At 43.4% G+C, this 20,849-nt stretch overlaps 1 protein-coding gene across 4 annotated transcripts in view; it reads left to right on the forward strand.

Annotated features, from left to right (window-relative positions):
• Nucleotides 1–20,849, forward strand: part of lypd6b (LY6/PLAUR domain containing 6B) — a 124,068-nt gene that overhangs the window by 64,316 nt on the left and 38,903 nt on the right. The window contains exon 1 of one of the 4 annotated variants that reach the window (XM_080198292.1): nucleotides 5,798–5,849. The exons of the other annotated variants lie outside the window; for them this stretch is intronic. The gene's annotated coding sequence lies outside the window, so the exon portion shown is untranslated. Of the gene's footprint in view, nucleotides 1–5,797; nucleotides 5,850–20,849 lie in introns of those variants that run through there. 4 annotated transcript variants of the gene reach the window in all.

Consider the following 20,849-nt stretch of genomic DNA (forward strand, 5'->3'; position numbering starts at 1 on the left):
TGGCAAAATCCATCTGTGCCTTTTTTCAAGAGAATCGCCAAAAATCTCCAACCTCATGAATAGGGTGGTGGTAATAAGGCAGGGCTAGGGGGTACCTGGGTAAGATGTCCTCTCGAAGAGATGGTGCAGACTCAATGGGCTGAATGTCCTCTTTTTCCACTGTAGGGATTCTAAGACAAAATTGGCATTCCGTGTATTGTCCAGTAAATGACTCATTCTGAATCAGTGCACAATACTTGTGTAGTTGTGGGGGAAGTGGGGATAGTGGTAGGGGAGGGTGGGTGGTGATGGAAGGGAGACAGCTCCCTGATCCTTGTGTGGTGGTGGGGTGGGAGAGGGAAAGAGAGCCTCCAACATCTCTGCAGTTGTGTTGGGGTAAACCCAGTAAGAAGTCTCACAACACCGGGCTAAAGTCCAACAGATTTATTTGGGGGACAGGGGAAGTTGCCCTAATGCTTGTGGGAAAGCCTTCTGTGCCCAAGGAAGGGGGTTGGTTTCAGCTCCTTTTAGAGATGACTGATGCAATTTCTGCGGTGTTGACCTTGCTGGCTCTATCAGGCCTCGCCCCACCAGAGTGACAGCATAAACCACACCCCCAGATTTTCTGTGCACTAAGTGCCAGGAAGTGTGGCTTAAACTCAACTGAGGAGATGCATGTTGGTTTTCAGCCAGATTCTGCACTCTCTTGTTTCCTTCTCTATGAACAGTTTGCTTTGTCTTTATAGTGCATAAGAAACAATACTTTTCATTGTATGTTAATACATGTGACAATAATAAATCAAGTCGAAACTATGGGAAAGTTCCACCCACATTGTGAGGTATCCGTCCCTTGCACAGTTATCGAAGACAAATTCAATAGACTGCCAGAATGCATTGAAACGAGATGCATTCCACTGATGTTGAAAGACAATGACTTATGTCAATTCTCCAGCAAAATTAGTATGTTAGGCAAACAATAATTTAAAAATTACCCAGAGATACCAAGTGATGTCAGTTCTTCATGGAGCTTAATGGTCAGCTGTAGGAGCTTGATGTATCGTATCACAGCACTGCACTGTGCCAGAGTCCTCAAAAAGTTACAAGATGTTGTGTTGAGAGTAGATTTGAGTTCAACTTCCACCCCCTGGGGCTTAACAACTTTGCAGCATTCTTTTGTGTTTGTAATGAGAATGTAAGACTCGTTGATTGCATTATTTGCCAATTGAGAAAAAGGATCCAACTCAACATAGCAGCAATTTTCAACACTTTTGTGTAGTCAGCACAATAGGGAAAAAATCCTAGCAGAGCTTTGTAATAACTGCACCATTATGCATTTTTTTAAGAAAGGCACTGCCTGCACCATTGTATGGACATTGATATGCTCATAATGTGTTAGACTTTGATATTTGATATGTGGGTTTTCTCTAATGCAGGAACATGTTAATAAAATGTTTGTTTGAAAGTTGAAACCTCAGCATAATTGTTCTCAGATCAGCCGTAAATGTTTTTTTCTCCTGAGTGCAGTGTTGTAGTGATGACTTAGAGAGGAAAGATATAAGGTTGACTTAGTAGGTTATTGATATGCTTTCTCCTATTCCCCTCGTTGTTTGAAAGATGGTGTATGAACAATTTGTCGGCTGTTCCAGTTACTGACTGTATAACATTGATGGGAACCAAGTTGTACCTTGACACTAATGTTGATATTTCATCAGGATTCAATTTAGGCAGCAAATCTGCTGTACGATGGATTATTGATGTTAATTTATTGTTATCACATGCATTGGTATACAGCAAAAAGTATTGTTTCTTGCACGCTATATACTTACGTGGCGAAAAACTGCAGCAGGCGACGGTGCAGAGGGACCTCGGGGTCCTTGTGCATGAGTCGCAAAAAACCCAGCTTGCAGGTGCAGCAGGTGGTCAGGAAGGCGAATGGGATGCTGGCCTTCATAGCGAGGGGGATTGAATATAAAAGTAGGGAGGTCTTGCTGCAGCTGTATAGGGCATTGGTGAGGCCGCAGCTGGAGTACTGTGTGCAGTTTTGGGCGCCGCACCTGCGCAAAGATATTTTGGCCTTGGAGGGAGTGCAGAGGAGGTTTACTAGGCTGATACCGGAGTTGAGGGGGTTGAGCTATGAGGAGAGGCTGAATAAACTAGGCTTGTACTCGTTGGAGTTTAGAAGAATGAGGGGAGATCTCATTGAGACGTATAAGATGATGAATGGGATGGATAGGATAGAGGTGGAGAGACTCTTCCCGCTCAAAAAAGACAGTAGGACTAGAGGGCACAGCCTCAAGATAAAGGGGGGGCGGTTTAGAATGGAGTTGAGGAGGAACTTCTTCACTCAAAGGGTGGTGAATCTCTGGAATTCTCTGCCCGTTGAAGTGGTGGAGGCTGCCTCGCTAAATATTTTTAAGACGCGGGTTGATGGGTTTTTGATAAGAGAGGGGATTAAGGGTTATGGGGAGAGGGCGGGAATGTGGAACTGAGCCACGACAGATCAGCCATGATCTTATTGAATGGCGGGGCAGGCTCGAAGGGCTAGATGGCCTACTCCTCCTATTTCTTATGTTCAGACAAGGCATACTGTTCATAGAGTGCATAAAGGAGAAGGAAAGGTATAAGTTTATTTATTAGTACCACAAGTCAGCTTACATTAACACTTCAATGAAGTTATTGTGAGAGTCCCCTAGTCGCCACACTCCGGCGCCTGTTCGAGTACACTGAGGGAGAATTTAGCATGGCCAATGCACCTAACTAGCACGTCTTTCAGACTGTGCAAGGAAACTGGAATACCCGGAGGAAACCCATGCAGACACGGGGAGAGCATGCAGACTCTGCACAGTGACCCAAGCCAGGAATCAAACCCAGGTCCCTGGTGCTGTGAGGCACTAGTGTTACAGTCATAGCTAGGGTGTAGATCAACTTAATATAAGGTAGATTCATTCAAAAGTCTGATGACAGCAGAGAAGAAGCTGTCGGTTGGTATATGAACAAGGAATAAATGCACACCTTCAAATTTTCCAATAATATCCTTGATATCAGATGTTTTATCAACTATCTTTGGCCTTTTTTAAAATGTAGATCGGGATCTATATGACTGGAAAATGGATATTGTATTGGGTTACCAACCCTCCAGGATTGTCCTGGAGTTTCCAGGGATGAATGATTAATCTCATAGAATCCCTACAGTGCAGAAGGAAGCCATTCAGCCCATCAAGCCTGCACTGACAACAACCCCGCCCCCCCCCCATACCCTATTGGGTGACCCCATGCATTTACCCTGATAATCCTCCTGACATTAATAGACAATTTTAGCATGGCAAATCTGCCTAACCTATACATCTTTGGACTGTGGGAGGAAACCAGAGCATCCAGAGGAAACCCACCCAGACATGGGGAGGATGTGCAAACTTCACACAGATATTGACCCAAGCCAGGAATCAAACCCGGGTCCCTTGTGCTGTGAGGCAGCAGTGCAAACCACTGTGCTACCACACCACCCATCTCGTGGACCACTGTCCCATTCAATGCTTTATTTTCTTTGATCATTCCACATTAGATATAATAAATATTAGCAGGGGGAGAACTGGACTGCTTTACTGGGCATAATGGTTGGACTTCATGTGATGAAATTGTCAGGAAAATTTTCAACTAGGGTTGGAAATCCTAGTAGCATACTATATCTTCAGAGGTTATCTTTGCAGAAAGAAGCTTATTGGCTTCAAGCTTGCTTGATGGCACAATGTAACCAAAGTTTGACAGGTTTATGTTATATATTTTGACTTAGAATTTGGTTTAGTGCTTTAAAATGTCCCAAGGAAAGCCAAACCTGATCTGTGATCTTCTTATTAGTTAACAACTCTGTTGCCAATGTTAAAGTTAATTGGGGCATTATCTAACGCTGATTGACATTTTGTAGTTATTATGCACTCGTTCAATCTTTAATGACAAAAGTGGTTGAGTTGAAACTCCAACTCTTGTCATTTGAAAATCAAGATAAAATCTCCATTGGTAATGAGTCCCATAGAGACGTTTTAATAACTTACACAATGGTAGTATTTTTAATCATAAATAAAAACTGACATGGCATTGTTATCTGATTGTCCCACTTTGCCGAGTGGGTTAAGGCTTGAATCAAAATCCAGAAACCACCTCCCACCACCCCACAACTAACTCAGTGACTTTACACAGAATTTCACAGAGCATTAAGTGTCATTTAGCCCAACATGTGCATGCCGGTATGTGCATTAACTGCTAGTGTACAGGTATTTTCCACGTCCCTCCTACTCCTTTTACCATATGAGCAGCTTAACTTGAGAAACCTGATGCAAATTGAAACTTAAGCCCATATTTACTGCCACATTCAGATTTGCTAAGCTCAAGCCTAAGAATCAAACTGATTCACAATGAGTCATTTGTTGGACGATATGCAGGATCTCAACAGTGCAGAAGGGGGCCATTCAGCCCATGGAACCTGCACCAAGCATTCCTCCTCCACAACGCCGTAACCCTGCATATTTACCATGGCCAATCAACTTAACCTGCATGACTTTAGATATTAAGGGGCAACTTAGCATGGCCAATCCACTTAACCTACACTCTTGGGACACTAAGGGCTAATTTAGCATGGCCAATTGGACATTAAGGGACAATTTAGCATGGCCAATCCACCTAACCTTCACATCTTTGAACTTCTGCTAATCTGGGTGGTGACTAGCACACTTTCAGATGCATCTTATGCAGACTTCTTGATTAATTTTCAAAGAAAATAATGCCCAAAAGCAGAAAGACACAAAATATTTAACATTGCAATGCTTATGAGAAAATTGGAACTCCACACTGTAAGGCAAGTGCATCATTTTCAGGAATATGATAATTGAGTTGATCTTTTGGTATCTTTTATTGTAGAATCACATTTTGTTGTTGGATTTTCTAAGGTATGATTCTCTTACATATCACTCCCCAGCCTAAAGTGAAGGGGGCAGCTTGCTGTTAATTATAAATCGTATCTTGAACTCTGAAAGATGGGCTCCAGTTGAAGCTTTTCATCTTGCACTCATCAGAACAGTTGGCAAGGATACCAATAGTGCATCTGTAAAAATTGGTGAGAGTTGTAGTGGACATGCCAAAGTTCCTTAGTCTCCTGAGAAAGTAGGAATGGTCTGAAATGGTCCAGCAAGCATACAATTCAAGGGAAATTAGGGATGGGAAATGCTGAACCAGCCAACAATGCCCTCATCTCTAATGACAAGCAGTTCTGTTTTTCTCCCACCTCTACTGACCCCTCCACTCCCTATGTGGTGTCAGAGTGCTTATCCATCATCCCGTCCTGGACAAATCCCAGTTTCTTAAAAGGTGCTTTATGCAGGCCTGAACGAGCATGAATTGATGGTAAGCCAGGGATGGAGTCATTCGGAGGGGTGGGCACAGACTTGGATTTTACTGAGGTGGAGAAGCAGAGGGATTTAGCCGGTTAGTTCTACAGCATGGATCTGAGATGGGTGAAGGCATGGCCACCAGTGGTGGGGAAAAGGAGAGTTTTGGGAGGACTGTCGGACTGAAGGTTACAGAAATAAGGGGGATTAAACCATGATAGGTGTAACAGGAGGATGAAAATTTTGAATTGGAAGTGCTGATGTGGGTAAGGATTGGGGTAATAGCTGACTGAGATTTAGTACGGTTCATCATAGATACTGACTCAGTCCATGGTTGCATTACAGATGCAGATCTGTAGCTGTGGAAAAAATAAAATAGCATTGGATGAGATTCTAGGAAAATCTGCATTGAAGCAAACAGCTGGAAGTTTCCAAGGTTTGAGTTATGAAACTGGTGAAATGAAAATGGAAAATGCTGGAAGTACATAGCAGGTAGGTCAGCATCCATAAAACAATAAGACATCTTTCACTGGTGTAAGCTACATCAGATCAGTAGACAATTATTTTCCCAATTAGAACTCTCTCTCTTTTATAGCCTACATAGGAAATAACAAAGGATTTGCCACAATTATTATTGATGCATTAGTGTGGTGAGAAGCATAGTGGCACAGTGGTTGGCATTGCTGCCTTATAGTGCCAGGAACCCGGGTTTTATTCCAACCTTGGGTCACTACCTGTATGGAGTTTGCACATTCTCCCCGTCTCTGTGTGGGTTTCCTCCGGATGCTCCGGTTTCCCCTCTCAGTCCAAAGATGTGCGGGTTAGGTTGATTGGCCATGCTAAATTGACCCTTAGTATCAAGGGGATTAGCAGGGTAAATATGTGGGGTTATGAGAATAGGACCTGGATAGGATTGTGATCGGTGCAGACTCGATGGACCATATGGCCTCCTTCTGCACTGTAGGGATGCTATGAGAGCAATCAGCATTCACCTCCAAATTTAAACATAAGTTTCTGTAATTCCTTTGGTAATAGGTCAACGGTTTTGATCCAGAATTATGTTTTTTTTAATAATGTCAAAGGTGATCCAGGTAAAGTCCTATGACAAAGTAAATAACATTGAAGTACAATATAAACAATCAAAGAATTGGAATTATTTATAGAAAACATTCTCGCGACCATAGGAACAGAAGGAGTAAATTATCCATTCAGTTTGACTTTCCCAAGAGCATTGAATTGTTGATGTTGGAGCTGCCAACCCTTCAAGATTGTCCTGGAGGTGCCAGGAATTAAAGATTAGCTGTGAAGAAGATGAGGTAGGTGGGGAAAGGTGGAATCATAGAGGTATTAAAAAAAAATGTGGCCTTTTCATTTTCTTAGTAGGTTTGTGTTTATTGATTTTAAAGATACTGGAGATTAGGGGAAAAAAAGGCTGCTTGGCTGATATTCAAGAGTCATTGAATGAGCATTGCCGACTTGTTTGCATTCCATTTGGGTTGGGAAGGTGCTGATCTGTGACGATGGATGTGTAGATAGCAGATATGAGGAAACCTCCACGAATAGATTCAACAGGAGTTGGCAACACGCACTCGGTGTACATAATCTGAACTCAGCTTCGCAGTGACTCAGCTTAATATTTCCCACTTGCCCCCATGACCTTTTTTGTAATGTTCAACAATAGTAGTGGTGCAGCATATGTGTTTAGATGCACTTTGGTACTCGCAAAAGTTGTGTTACCCTAGGTATTGTAGCTATTATATATTAGATGACTTTACATTGGGAAATGTACAATAATAACACTACTTCCAATGTTTTAAAGTTTATTTATTAGTGCCACAAGTAGGATTACATTAACACTGATGTGGAGATGCTAGTGTTGGACTGGGACGGGCACAATAAGAAGTCTCTCAACGCCAGATTAATGTCCAACATGTTTATTAGGAATCACAAGCTTTCAGAGTGTTACTCCTTCATCAGAGAGTTCCTGATTCCAGGTAAATCTATTGGACTTTAATCTGGTGTTGTGAGACTTCTTACTGTATATTAACCTTGCAATGAAGTTACTGTGAGAATCTCCTAGTCGCCACACCCCAGTGCCTGTTGAGGTACACTGAGGAGAATTTAGTCTGGCCAATGCACCTAACCAGCACGTCTTTTGGACTGTGGGAGGAAACCAGAGCATCCGAAGGAAACGCACACAGACATAGGGAGAACATGTAAACTCCACACGGACAGTGACCCAAGCCGGGAATCAAACCCACGTCCGTTGCATGTGAGGCAGCAGTGCTAACCATTGTGCTACCCCTTTGCGTTGCTGAAGATGAATCATTTGCATTTTGCCACAACTCACCATGGAATATGTATTAAATCGACAATTCTGCAAGTCTCAGTTTGCCGATTTCATGTTACAATGGTTGGAATTTCAATTGTTGGTGGCACAGGGGCAAGTTAGAAATTACATTCCCAACAGTGGCAATTGTCCCATCAACTCTGGGACAGTTTGTGATCTTCATAGGGCCTGTAAGGGGCGGGGGTGCGGAGGGAGGGAGGGGATGGGAAACCTGCTTGCCATCACTTAGCAACCCCTTAAGGAGCTTGTAGAAGGGCCTGTCCAGGACAGAATGGGATTTTCAATCTTTTTTTCTAAATGGAACCTAACAGATTGGTGCACTTTAGTGCATATCTGTAAGAGTTGTCTTGCGAAGCATGAAGTTCATTTCTATCTGTGCTCTCTTTGTGAGATTTAAACAGTTAATTGGCATTGGACTGAGTGTTGTACTCTGACCTAAGGTTCATGGTCACTTTGCACTACCTTTATCTTTTTGAACCTTTCATGAGCTGCCGGTGCACCTTGGCAAGGCAGTGATGGTCCCCAACTGACTGACACCTGTTGTTAACCACTGCTGCCAGGCATGCCACTCCTGGAGGCAATGGCACCTCTCATTGGGTACCAAGCTCACCTCCTGCCCAATCTGCCATTTACACTGACATCATGAGAGTGACGCAATGGGATCGGAATCCAGAATTCATCTAGTTCTTGCTCTGAAAATCCAACCCAATATATTTCATATTGATTGTTTGTTAAGAACACTGCCATTGAGCCACTCTCCATTACTACATTTTGCATTGATACACACTTTTATTGGAATACAATGTCCAAAGGTACTACACATGTACGGAAGCAGTAGACTTTGAGGTTTAAGAGGCATGAAAGGAAACAGCAAGTAGGAGAGATTTAGTGAACGAGTAGTGGATGGTGGAACTAGACAACTGAAAGTTCTTGATAGCAACCAAGGAATACCGAGAGGGCAGATGATACAGGGGGACCAGAGTTGGATTGTTTCTGATAGTAGAATATTGTAAGCTTGAATGTACCAAGGCTGTGGAGAGACTTGTAGGAATTTGCTGTGTGGGAAGACAATGAGGAGGCTGGTGAAGACAGGATGAGCTGAACTTTATATTGGGATTGGGCATGGACAATAAAGCCTTGGAAAGGTTAGATGCAGGGAGGAACGTGAGAGGATGTTGAACTTATGAATTAGTGTTTCAGAGAAAGTGGAACTGTGATAGGGAAGACAGGCAATGTTGGTGAAGTACCAGTTTGAGTGGCGGATGAAATAAGGGATTGAATCTTCCACTGAGTGGTGTACATTTCACAAATACTTCACAGCATATCAATGAACAATATGGGTAACATGAATAAAGTGATTGAAAAAGGTTTGTAGCAATACTTCTTCAATTGTGGAAAAATGATCATGTAAAAGCTTGGATTAGTCATATTTACTTTCCTGAAACCATTGCCATTTGCGACCAAAGATTGATCGATCTTAATAAAGCCGGGGACCCAGTGTTGCATGAGTTTATTGAAGATTACACTTTTATTTTGAAAAGTGGTTTTCTTTGATTCTTTTGAGTGGATAATATTCCACCCAGTAAGAGTTTCTTTTGTGAATAAATTGATTGTCATAAAGTAACCTTTGTGCATACGATGTTTGTTTAAGATGTAGTTTCAAGATCTCATTTATGATGACTCTGAGATCAAATGAATGTAAATCAACAGATGACAGCTTTAATCAACAGCGGATATGTGATAGGTAATGGGAGGACCTAAAAAAAACACCCAAAATACTCTTCTTTATTAATAGTAAAGGGATCACACTGATCAAAGAAATAGTATGGCAGGTCCAAGCTCTGATGTACAACAAGAGTGATGAAACATTTTGAAAAACCTGAAATTCTGTGAGGATTCTCCTGGTCTTTCATTAGGAATGTTTTGGAATATTTCCCTCAGGATTTCTCAGAATCAGAGTGTGGAGGGTGATGCCAAGCTCCCTCGGAATCTTAAATGTTTCAATAAGGTCACTTCTCATTCTTCTAAACGTCACTGAGAATAGACTCAACTGCTTGACAGTGGTGGATGCTGCTAGTCCTCACAGTTACTTCCAAGGTGAAACCTGGAAGCATACTTCAACCTGCTGTTTACAATCCTAACAAATTATCCTTGCCAGGTAAAGGCCTCGTCCTTAACCCAGTGCTATTACTCTTTTCTTGCACAGCTGTGTTTTCTATATTTGCAAACAAACTTCCACTGCACAGTGGGGAGTGGAATTACAACGGGCTTAACTGATTAAGGGAGAAATCTCACGTGTCCTGGAAGAGGTTTCACTTCAGTGTACATCAGCTAAGTGTGACCTTACTAACAATCTAAAGATGTGCGTGTTAGGTGGAGTAAAATTTATTTATTTGTCACAAGTAAGGTTTACATTAACACTCCAATGCACTTACTGTGAAATTCCCCTAATCGCCACACTCCTGTTTGGGTCAATGCATCTAACTAGCACGTCTTTCAGACTGTGGGGAGAAACCGGAGCACCCAGAGGAAACCCACACAGAGACGGGGAGAACTTGCAAACTCCACACAGACAGTGACCCAAGCCTGGAATCGAACTCAGATCCCTGGTTCTGTGAGGCAGTGTTGTTAATCACTGTGCCGCCTGTGAATTGGCCATGCTCAATTGTCCCTTCATGTCAGGGGGATTAGCAAGGTAAATAAGTGGGGTTACGGGAATAGGGCCTGGATGGGATTGTTGGCAGTGCAGACTTGATGGGCCAAATGGCCTCCTTCTGCATTGTACGATTCTATGAAGTACAAAAGGAGTGTTTTATCTTAACAATTGGCTTAGAAGGTGATAAGAGCTTTCACTAGATTTCAACAAGCGTTAAATATGCTATTCATAGGAACACAGAAGGTTGCCTCTACTTCTGAGGTGGGAAATTCGAGTCGGGAAATTTCTCAACTCGCAGGTCAGTCTCAAAATGAATATCCCTGTCACATGCAACTTTCACTCCAGGGAGGCAGGGCCTGATCAGTCAGGTCTACACTTCCAGATGCAGTTTGGGGATAGACACAGTAACAGGCAAGTGCCAAGGCGGGCTGTTTATAAAGCCCACACAGGTTCTTGGAGACTTAGGCCCAGTTTTGAAAAAGGGTGTTAGGCTCTTTATCTTGTACCTCACCACCCATCTCCCTGTCCCCTCCAATTCATCTCACACCCCCATGCTACTTGCATGTTGCTCATATCTCTAAGCCACTTTCATAGCCATTTACCCAGTATCCACGATGGGCAGACCTCACCGCCAGGCCAAGATGAAAAAAATAAACTTCTAACAATCTAATAGAACTCATTCACACTTGAAAAAGAAAAACAATGTCTCATTCATGAAACCCACTCAAGAATGTTAAATCCCCTCAAGTGGTCAAAATGTTATCAAAATAGAATCTTTGTGATAGTTGTGTTTAATTGCCTCTTAAAACTGTCAATCAAAATGTGGGCATTGCCACCCCACTAAAATAAGTGTTTTGAAACTTTTTGAAACTGAGCTAAATATTCTTGCTATGCTCAGCCACAGTCCTTGCAATGAAATCCATTGAAACTGCAGGAATAGAAGATAATCAGGGTGATCTTACCAAAAAGTTCTGAACGATCGTGAAAATGGAAGAGAACAGCACCCATATTTTCAGTGACCCTTCAGATACGATCCTATGCCACTTAGTGCAAAAATGAGGCAAAGTGTGATTCATGCCAGTAGGGGGAGTGGATGGAGTCTATTCTTGCTGGAAAGCTGGCTGATCATGGCTAGAGGTTTCCACTGTGCTTGTGCAGATCTCTCTGTTCTGTATACAGATTGGTCACTCCCCCACCCACCTGGAGATTCTCCATCAGCAAGGTCGTTAAGGCAAGTGAGCCTATGATGATTTTGCATGCATTTAAATTGACTAAATGGGCCCAAACTTACCGGCGCTTCCCTCTTTACCACCATGTTTGCCTATCCAGAACCAGCACGAAACAGACATGCTCCACAAAAATCCAATTTGGGCGCTCCAGTTAGTGAGGAGGTAAATGCCAAGTGTCCAACAGCTCTCTCTGCTTGAGATTGGTTGGGGCGGAGGGGGTCCACTGTCACTCCGCCTGAGATCAGTGAGGGGGGGGGGAGGGGAGTTCGTTGCCACTCTTCCTCAGATCCATGTGGAGGAAGGGGGTCTGCTGCCATTCTGCCTCAGATCAATGAGGGGAAAGGGGGTCCACTGCCACTCTGCCTGAGATCAGTAGCGGGGGGAGGGAGGAGAGGCCTGCGATTGGCCTGGGTGGCAGGAGGGGTTGGGGAGATATGGGGGTCAGTAATGTTGGGGGGTGGGGCAATGTCTGTGGAGGCCAGGGGGAGGTATTATCCTGCCCAGGAGCGATGTGGCAAGGGAACGGCATTTTACCTTTTTTTCTGCACACGCGCGATTGGAGACGCCAATCAGAGCTGCAGGATTTCAGGCATGTTAAGCCTCGGTTTCAACTTCCTTCAGTGCGACTCAGAATCGCTGATATTTTTGCAGGCAGGGTATGTATGGGGGCACTTGAGGATGGGTCTAAAAGTCGGATCTGAAACACTCCCAGTTTCAAGTCCGCCCAGCACTTAGAATCAAAATGGTAAAATAGGGCCTGGTACCTCCCAATTTAATATGAAATGAAGGAACTTGCATTTACATAGCACCTTTCACTTTCTGAGGATATCCCAAAATGGTTTGTTGGCAATGAAGTGCTTATTTTGAAGAATAATCACTGTTTGCGATGCAAGCAAATGTGATAGTCAAATTACACAGCAAGATCCCACAAACAGCAATTGGAGAATGACCAGATAATTGATATTTGGGATGTTAACTGAGGGATACATATTGACTTGGGCACAGAAAATAACTCTCTGGTACAGAATTTCTGGGAATGGAAGAAACACTTCAGAATTAATAATATTCCGCATGGCCTTGGGAAATATTATCAGTCCTCAGATATTTCTTCCAACTTTTTTGCTTGGGATATGGTTCCAAAGCTACCAGGAGGCCTCACATATCTTTGTCAGGCAGTAATCTTCATATGCAGTGGGTGAATATTAATAGATTGTTGAAGAAGAATATTGAAGCTAAATCTGATCCTGCCGTTATTTTATCTGGTCACAAGCGTACCTTTCAGCAGCAGTCAAGCCTTGACTGATCCCCTGTGATTTATCTCTGTGTGCATATTGCTGCCCCAGCCAAGGTCAGTTAATACGGACAGAGGCTGAAACTTGGTACCTTTTGATGTTTACTTGCCTCAGTCATACATTGCCCCTTCGTGTCCTGAGATGTGTAGGTTATAGAGGGATTAGTGGATAAAATATGTTGGGATTTGGGGGTAGGGCCTGGGTGGGATTGTGGTCAGTGCAGACTCGATGGGCCAAATGGCCCCTTTCTGTATTGTAGGGTTTCTATTTCGATGATAATGGGGATGAAGTAGAAATTGTCAAGAGCTTTAAATTTTAAAACAGGGCGGCACGTAGCACAGTGGTTAGCACTGCTGCTTCATCTGGGTTCGATTCCCGGCCTGGGTCACTGTCTGTGTGGAGTTTGCACATTCTCCTAATGTCTGCATGGGTTTCCTCTGGGTGCTCCGGTTTCCTCCCTCAGTCCAAAGATGTGCGGGTTAGGTTGATTGGTCGTGCTAAAATTGCCCCTTGTGTCCTGAGATGCGTGGGTTAGAGGGATTAGTCGGTGAAATATGTAGGGATTTGGGGGTAGGGCCTGGGTGGGATTGTGGTAGGTGCAGACTCGATGGGCTGAATGGCCTCTTTCTGTACTGTAGCATTTCTATTTCTATTTCTATACTGTCAGTATATAATTCAGTGAGCCTTTGGAGAGTCTGCTGTGTGTTTCAGCTAAAACTCAAGAACCAATGTGCCCAGTAGATATGTCATTTAATACACTCATAAGCTTTGAGCAGTGCCCAGTATGAGCTCTGGAGTTCACCCACCCGAACATAACCTCAAGGATTATGAACATACAAGTGAGGTTTTATTCACAGAATTGCAGAATCAGAAGGAGGCCATTCAGTCCATCAAGTCTGCACCGACCACAATCCCACCCAGGCCCTAGTCCCCTAACCCCAGATCTATATCCTGCTAATCCCACTGACACTGGGGTCAATTTAGCATGGCCAATCTACCTAACCTGGAGTGTGGGAGGAAACCGAAACATCCAGAGGAAACCCACGCAGATATGAAAGAGTGTGCAAACTCCACAGAGGCAGTGACCTGAGGCCAGAATTGAACCCGGGTCCTTGGAGCTGTGAGGCAGCAGTGCCAACCACTGTGTCACTGTGCTGCCCCATTGTGAGTAGCTCCATCGTGAATCAAATATCCAAAATCACTATTGAGCAACTGGCATTGAGTGAATTTATGTTCAAATACTTCATTGAAAGTAAGGCTCTCAGAAATGTGAAACCCATTAATTTAATTGTGACACAAATACAATCGATCGTTTCCTAGTGACTAAATAATCACCTATTTTTTCTGTAATTATGTTTTTGTTTGCTAGCTCCGTCACCATTTCTGCCTAGCATCACGTGGGAGAGTTTAGATAATGGTAAATGTGACTGTCACATCTCAAAAGAGCTTCCTCACACGATTGTCAAAATCATCAGCCACCGGGGTCTGTACGCTCTGTTTTCTCAGTGGGAAATGGACCCTTTTTTTTTGGCACGCCTTCATTGTTTATTGTGGAACTTCCTGGAACAAATTCCTGAACTGTAATGTATCAGGGCTGTTCACAACTTCAGTGTCCTTTTGACCTGAGGTTGAGCTTCCGATCCCAATTTCCTTTCCCTCACAAAGATGGCTCACTGCCACTTTCAACATTCCCTCACCAATTTCCTGCCTCCATTCTCTGTAAACTTCAACTGATCCAAAATGCTGTTGTCCACATCTTATTCTTCACCAAGTCTGGTTCCACCATCACCTTGTCCTGATTGCTCCCCCGAACCCCAAAAGTAGAATCCTTGTCTTGGTCTAGGTTGTCACGGTTCTTTTGCCATGGGATATGAGGAGAACTGAAGGCAAAAATATCGAGTCAAAGGAAATTCTGGTTTTCTTTTATTCACCTCACATAAAATCTCAAATTTTAGAGAAACATTGTTATAATGAAGATATATTTGAGAAATATATCATCATCTCTGTCATATGATGTAACCAAGTCATCCCAGTGTTGCATCCACCCTCATGTTTCATGTGAACTCCCAGCACTGCAGTGAAGTTGATTGTGGACCTACTGGCTTATTTTTTCCTACATCCTTTGAAGACCAGCCTTTATTGCTGTCCCTGTTTGCACTTGTTCAGCTGGTTGTGAGCCATCTTTTTGGCTTGCGAGGCCACTTCAAGAGTCGACCACATTGCTGTTGGTCCAGCGTCACATGTAGTCCTGACCAAGTAATGATAGCAGATTTCCTTCTTTAAAGGGTATGAATGAACCAGGTGGCTTTTTGGAAAGCAAATGGTTTGTTGTAAGAATTGAAAGTCACCATTACTGAGACTAAGGAGAGAATTTTACCAGAAAAATGGCAGTGTTGTTTCCAAATCTTACGAGAATCTGACAAAAAAAAATCAAGGGGAGTTTGACAGATCGGAGCCGCTGCGCATGTGCAGAATTCCAGAACTGTCAGAATGCGGCGCGAATAGGCCCTGCCCCCCTGGGATTTTAATGATATTCACGACTGGGACCTCTGCAGTGCACAGAGCATGGAGATTCAGGTGAGAAGCTGAACTGACAAAACAGTCGGGATCTAGAACAGTTTTCCCGCCAATTCAGTGTTTTTGGGAGAATCACGCCCACTGTATGCAATTTTATTCACATTGTTTTTTTTAACCAAAACCATGAGACAGAAGAAAACATAGTACACCCACTGTAACATTCACTGACCGGTTGAAAATTCAGTATGCTTCAAGTTTATTTATTATTGTCACAAATAGGCTTACATTAATACTGCAACGAAGTTACTGTGAAAATCCCCCTAGTCACTACAGTCCAGCACCTGTTTGGGTACACGGTGGGGGGAGAATTTAGCAGGGCCAATGCACCTAACCAGCATGTCTTTTGGACTGTGGGAGAAAATCGGAGCACCCGGAGGAAACCCACGGGGAGAACGTGCAGAGTCAGCACAGACAGTGACCCAAGCCAGGAATCAAACCCAGGTCCCTGGTGCTGTGAGGCAGTAGTGCAAACCATTGTGCCACCGTGCGTGGATTGCTGAACATAACATAAGAAATAGGAGCAGGAGTAGGCCATCTAGCCCCTTGAGCCTGCCCCGCCATTCAATAAAATCATGGCTGATCTGAAGTGGATCAATTCCACTTACCTGCCTGCTCCCCATAACCCTTAATTCCCTTATCGATCAGAAATCTATCTACCTGTGACTTAAACATACTCAACAAGGTGGCGTCCGCCACTTCAATGGGCAGAGAATTCCAGAGATTCACTACCCTCTGAGAGAAGCAGTTCCTCCTCAACTCCGTTCTAAACTGCCCCCCCACTTATTTTGAGGCTGTGCCCTCTGGTTCTGGTTTCCTTTCTAAGTGGAAAGAATCTCTCTACCTCTACCCTATCTATCCCCTTCATTATCTTATATGTCTCTATAAGATCCCCCCTCAGCCTTCTAAACTCCAACGAGTACAGGCCCAGTCTATTTAATCTCTCCTCATAAGCTAACCGTCTCATCTCCGGTATCAGCCTGGTGAACCTTCTCTGTACTCTCTCCAACGCCAATATATCCTTTCGCAAATAAGGGGACCAAACACAGTTGCTGCACATCAGTGTAAATTCCCAGTTTAAAATGATCGATTTACCTTCTGCTGATGTGCTGTGAGCTGCAGACGTGCAGGAAGCCAGACTTAAAACCACATGCACAACACAAGCATGAAGGATTGTTTCCAAAATAAATCATTTTGAGGGACCAAGGCTCCTGTCTGTCTGCTGCCTGATGGAAAATTTCAATAATGCGGGGGAGTGGGGAAATACAGTTTTAGAAACCAGTATAGATCAACAATATGGAACGGTGTTTATTAGGAGATATCCTCTACCTTCAGAGCTATTCTCTTTCATGATGAACTGTAGCCAAACTACACACAATATCCAGAGAAATGTGAAAGGCGGGGGCTGGCAGTTGGGACGAGGGGGAAGGGGAGGCAGTTGGCGAGGGAACAGTGTGGGGCAGAGAAAGACAGTGTAGAAAACAGAAGAAAATCGGCCAAAGAAAGCCAAACCTTCTCTGAGAAGAATGTGTTTTTGAATCACTTGAGAAATGTTGTTAAAGTTCTTGGCTGATTGCGCTGAGCTGCTTCTCTCATTGCTCCCATTCTCCCATCTACAATGTCAAATTGCTCTTTAACATATTTGAGACATCAGGTAGTTCGGGATTATTACTATAATATGTAATCCTTGTCCTGTACTATTACAATCCTGTCATCAAAGTCTCACACTATAGCCAAATAATTGGCTTTAGTGCTTGCAAGCTGGTGACCACCAGCTATTAGATCTTTGAATATTTCTAGAACAGCTCTTGGTTAGTAATAAGTTTGAGGGCCTGCAAAATAAATCAAGTGACAATTGCCACTGTTTATTTTCTGTACCGTCAAACTTCTATTCCTCCTTGTGGACAGGTGAACATGAAGGGAGTGTTGATGGCTGTTCACCTTTGAGTCTTTTTGATAACTGGCTCCATCACTACATCTGCTCCCTCAGCTATTCTTGCACACTTGTCATTTTCTCCTACAACTCTTTGGCTCTCAAACTTCCACTTATCTACCTTAACTACCACTTACCTAACTTAATCCAACGTAAGGGGTGTAGAGGAGGTTCACCAGATGCTGCCTGGGATGGAACATTTAAGGTATGAAGGGAGGTTGGATAGGTTTGGGTTGTTTTTGTTGGAGCAGAGAAGACTGAGAGGCGACCTGATCAAGATCTACAAGATTGAGGGACATGGACAGAGTGGATGGGAGCAGCTGTTCCCCTTAGTTGAAGGGTCAGTCACAAGAGGATGTAGATTCAAAGTGAGGGGCAGGAGGTTTGAGGGGTTGTGAGGAAAAAGCCTTTTTGCCCAGAGGATGGTGATGGTTTGGAATGCACTGCCTGGGAGGGTGGTAGAGGTGAGTTGCCTCACATTCTTTACAAAGTATCTAGATTAACCACACTTGGAATACTGTGTATAGCTCCGGCCATCCTATTACGGAAAGGATATTATTAAACTAGAAAGTGCAGAAAAGATTTACTAGGATGCTACTGGGATTTGATGCTCTGAGATATAAGGAGAGGCTGGATAGACTGGGAATGTTTTCTTTGGTGTGTAGGAAACTGAGGGATGATCTTGTAGAGGTCTATAAAATAATGAGGGGCATAAATCAGCTAGATAGTCAATATCTTCTCCCAAAGGTAGGGGAGTCTAAAATTAGAGGGCATAGGCTTAAAGTGAGAGGGGAGAGATATGAACTGGTCCAGAGGAGCAATTTTTTCACATGGAGGGTGGTGAGTGTCTGGAACAAGCTGCCAGAGGTAATAGTAGAGGCGGGTACAATTTTTCTTTAAAAGGCATTTAGACAGTTACATGGGTACGATGAGTGTAGAGGGATATGGGCCAAATGCAGGCAACTGGGACTAGCTTAATGGTAAGACAAAAGGGTGGCATAGACAAGTTGGGCCGAAGGACCTGTTTCCAGCCTGTAACCTCTATGACTCCATAAATCTACCTTACCTGCTGCTACTAACTTTACCTAATCTACCTATCTAGCTAATTATACACCTATTAACCTTTTCAGTCCATCTACCTATCTATCACTGATTAAGAACTCTTGGGGCTTTGGATACAAAGCACTCCACAACTCCTCCCACAAGCACCAATTTGCATATTCCTTAATCTGCCTCTTTATCTCTCCTACAAATCAGGTGGGATATTCCAGCCATGCTTGCTCCAAAACCAGAAAATCCAAGATCAACGGACCTTTCCATGGTCCACCCCTCACCTGCTACCATTCCCCTGGTGGGCAGAATGGGAAAATTCAGCTCATGAACTTTAATCTGTGGTCTCCATGGTGAAAAGCTGGCGGCTGCTAACCTATATCACAATACACAGTACACTTGAGAATAAATCATAGCATGTGGAATTCCATAAGGTATTTCTGAGAGATGTAATAAAAGGCTATGTAAATGTGGATACACCTCTCCCTTGGGATAATATCACACAACAATGATACCACATGCAGTCTTCAGAGTTCAGTGCCAGTAGAGAGAAAGGTGGGCAGATACCTGAGGTCCACATGCTTGGATTTGTCTTGCTTTTGCTTCAGAAACTGTTGCTTTTGACTAAGATTTCATTAAGAGTGAGAGCGACTTCTTTTTATTATGAGGACATTAAATGGGCAAGAACCAGGGCTCTCCTGGAACGTCAGATGTCATCAGCATACTGAAGGCAAGCTACAGGTGCCAATTGAGCACCCAAAGGTGGTTTGACTGTTTTGCTAGGCAGTGTTGGGCCAGCTGTCAGCTGTCCTCCATTGTGCCTTTGGAAAGGGGTCTGCAGGGAAGATTAGAGCAAGGGGGCCATGTAGGGAATGGCAAAGGTAACCAGGATGGATGTGCTCCACCTGGCTCCGTGTTTATGCAAGATTTTTAAAAACATACCTTTTTGGTGGATACCTCCAGTTGCCCCTCTAAGGACAGTTGGGGAGGCAGTATTATGAACCAGTTACTCTAACTTAGTGATCGGTAACCTGTGGCCCAGGGGCCACATTTGGATTCTGTGTGTGGCCCACAAGACATTTTGTCTGTCGTCCACGCATTGGGTTACCACGTTTTGCTGATTTCCATCTGCGTAGTTCTTTTCCTACGGGTATAACTGTAGTGACACACAATCAAAGTAAGCATATGTGAAGTGCTTGCTGATAGTGCACTACTCTCACAGTTAATGTTGTGCACACCCTCTGTGTCCAACCAAGTGTAAAAAATGTCTTTGTTTTGCCACTTGTAGATGCTGACAATTCTATTCATGTACAAATGATTGAGCATTTTCTTTAACTTATGAAATATTTGGCATGTATTAAATGTATTCAACCTTATTCAATGGGTCATGGTTGGTGAACAAGTCTGATCTCAATCTTGTGGCCCATTGAGATGAAGGAGAGCTGCTCATGCAGCCACTCACAAGCCTATCACTGCTCTGACTGCAGCGGACCCAGAGGCCGGCATGTTTAGGGCAGCCAGATTTTGGAAGTGGGCTTCAAACAAGCCCCAGTGCATTTTTAAACAGGGTGTTTAAATCTGTTTCAGAAATGAGCTCTGGGTATCGACGCAGGAGCCTTTACCAATATGGTGGCTCACACACTTCCACATATGCACAACTTGCTCACCATATTGGTTGCTTAGAATACTGTTTTATGCCTGGGGTCAACAAATTTTCAGGTTTGTAACTTCTTGCTTGGTCTTATTTTGTTATTTGTAATGAAGATGTTTGTAAAATAGCAATAGAATATTGCAGAGCTCTATGATGTGGTTTTAAATCAAATTCAGTATGTTGATAACTACTTTTACTCTGCTGACAGCAGGGGATAAATACCCATTGAACAGATGAACATTTCTAAACCACTTTCCTCAATCCATAATTTATTGGTTTGATTTATTATCGTCACGTATTAGTGAAAAGTATTCTTTCTTGTGCGCTATACAGGCAAAGCATATCTTTCATTGAGAAGGAAAAGAGAGAGTGCAAAATGTAGTGTTACAGTCATAGCTAGGGTATAGAGAAAGATCAACTAATATGATCCATTCCAAAGTCTGACAGCAGCAGGGAAGAAGCAGTTCTTGAGTTGGTGGGTACGTGTCCCCAGAGGTTTGTGTCTTTATTCCTGATGGAAGAAGGTGGAAGAGAGAATATCCGTGATGCGTGGGGTCCTTAATTATGCTGGCTGCTTCTGATCCCTGAAACCTGATCGTCTCCAATCTGATCAATTGATTTCATTTTCAAAAACCAAATGAAGTGAAGCGGTGAAGGGAAACTCAGGCTTGTGAGTGGGCCACACGAGCAGCCCCCCTTCATCTCACTGCGCCACAAGATAGAGATCGAGCTTGTTCACTAATCATGACTAACCTTG

This window comes from Carcharhinus amblyrhynchos, chromosome 11 (genome assembly GCF_965287045.1).
Source record: "Carcharhinus amblyrhynchos chromosome 11, sCarAmb.v2.hapA, whole genome shotgun sequence".
Lineage (NCBI taxonomy): Eukaryota > Metazoa > Chordata > Chondrichthyes > Carcharhiniformes > Carcharhinidae > Carcharhinus > Carcharhinus amblyrhynchos.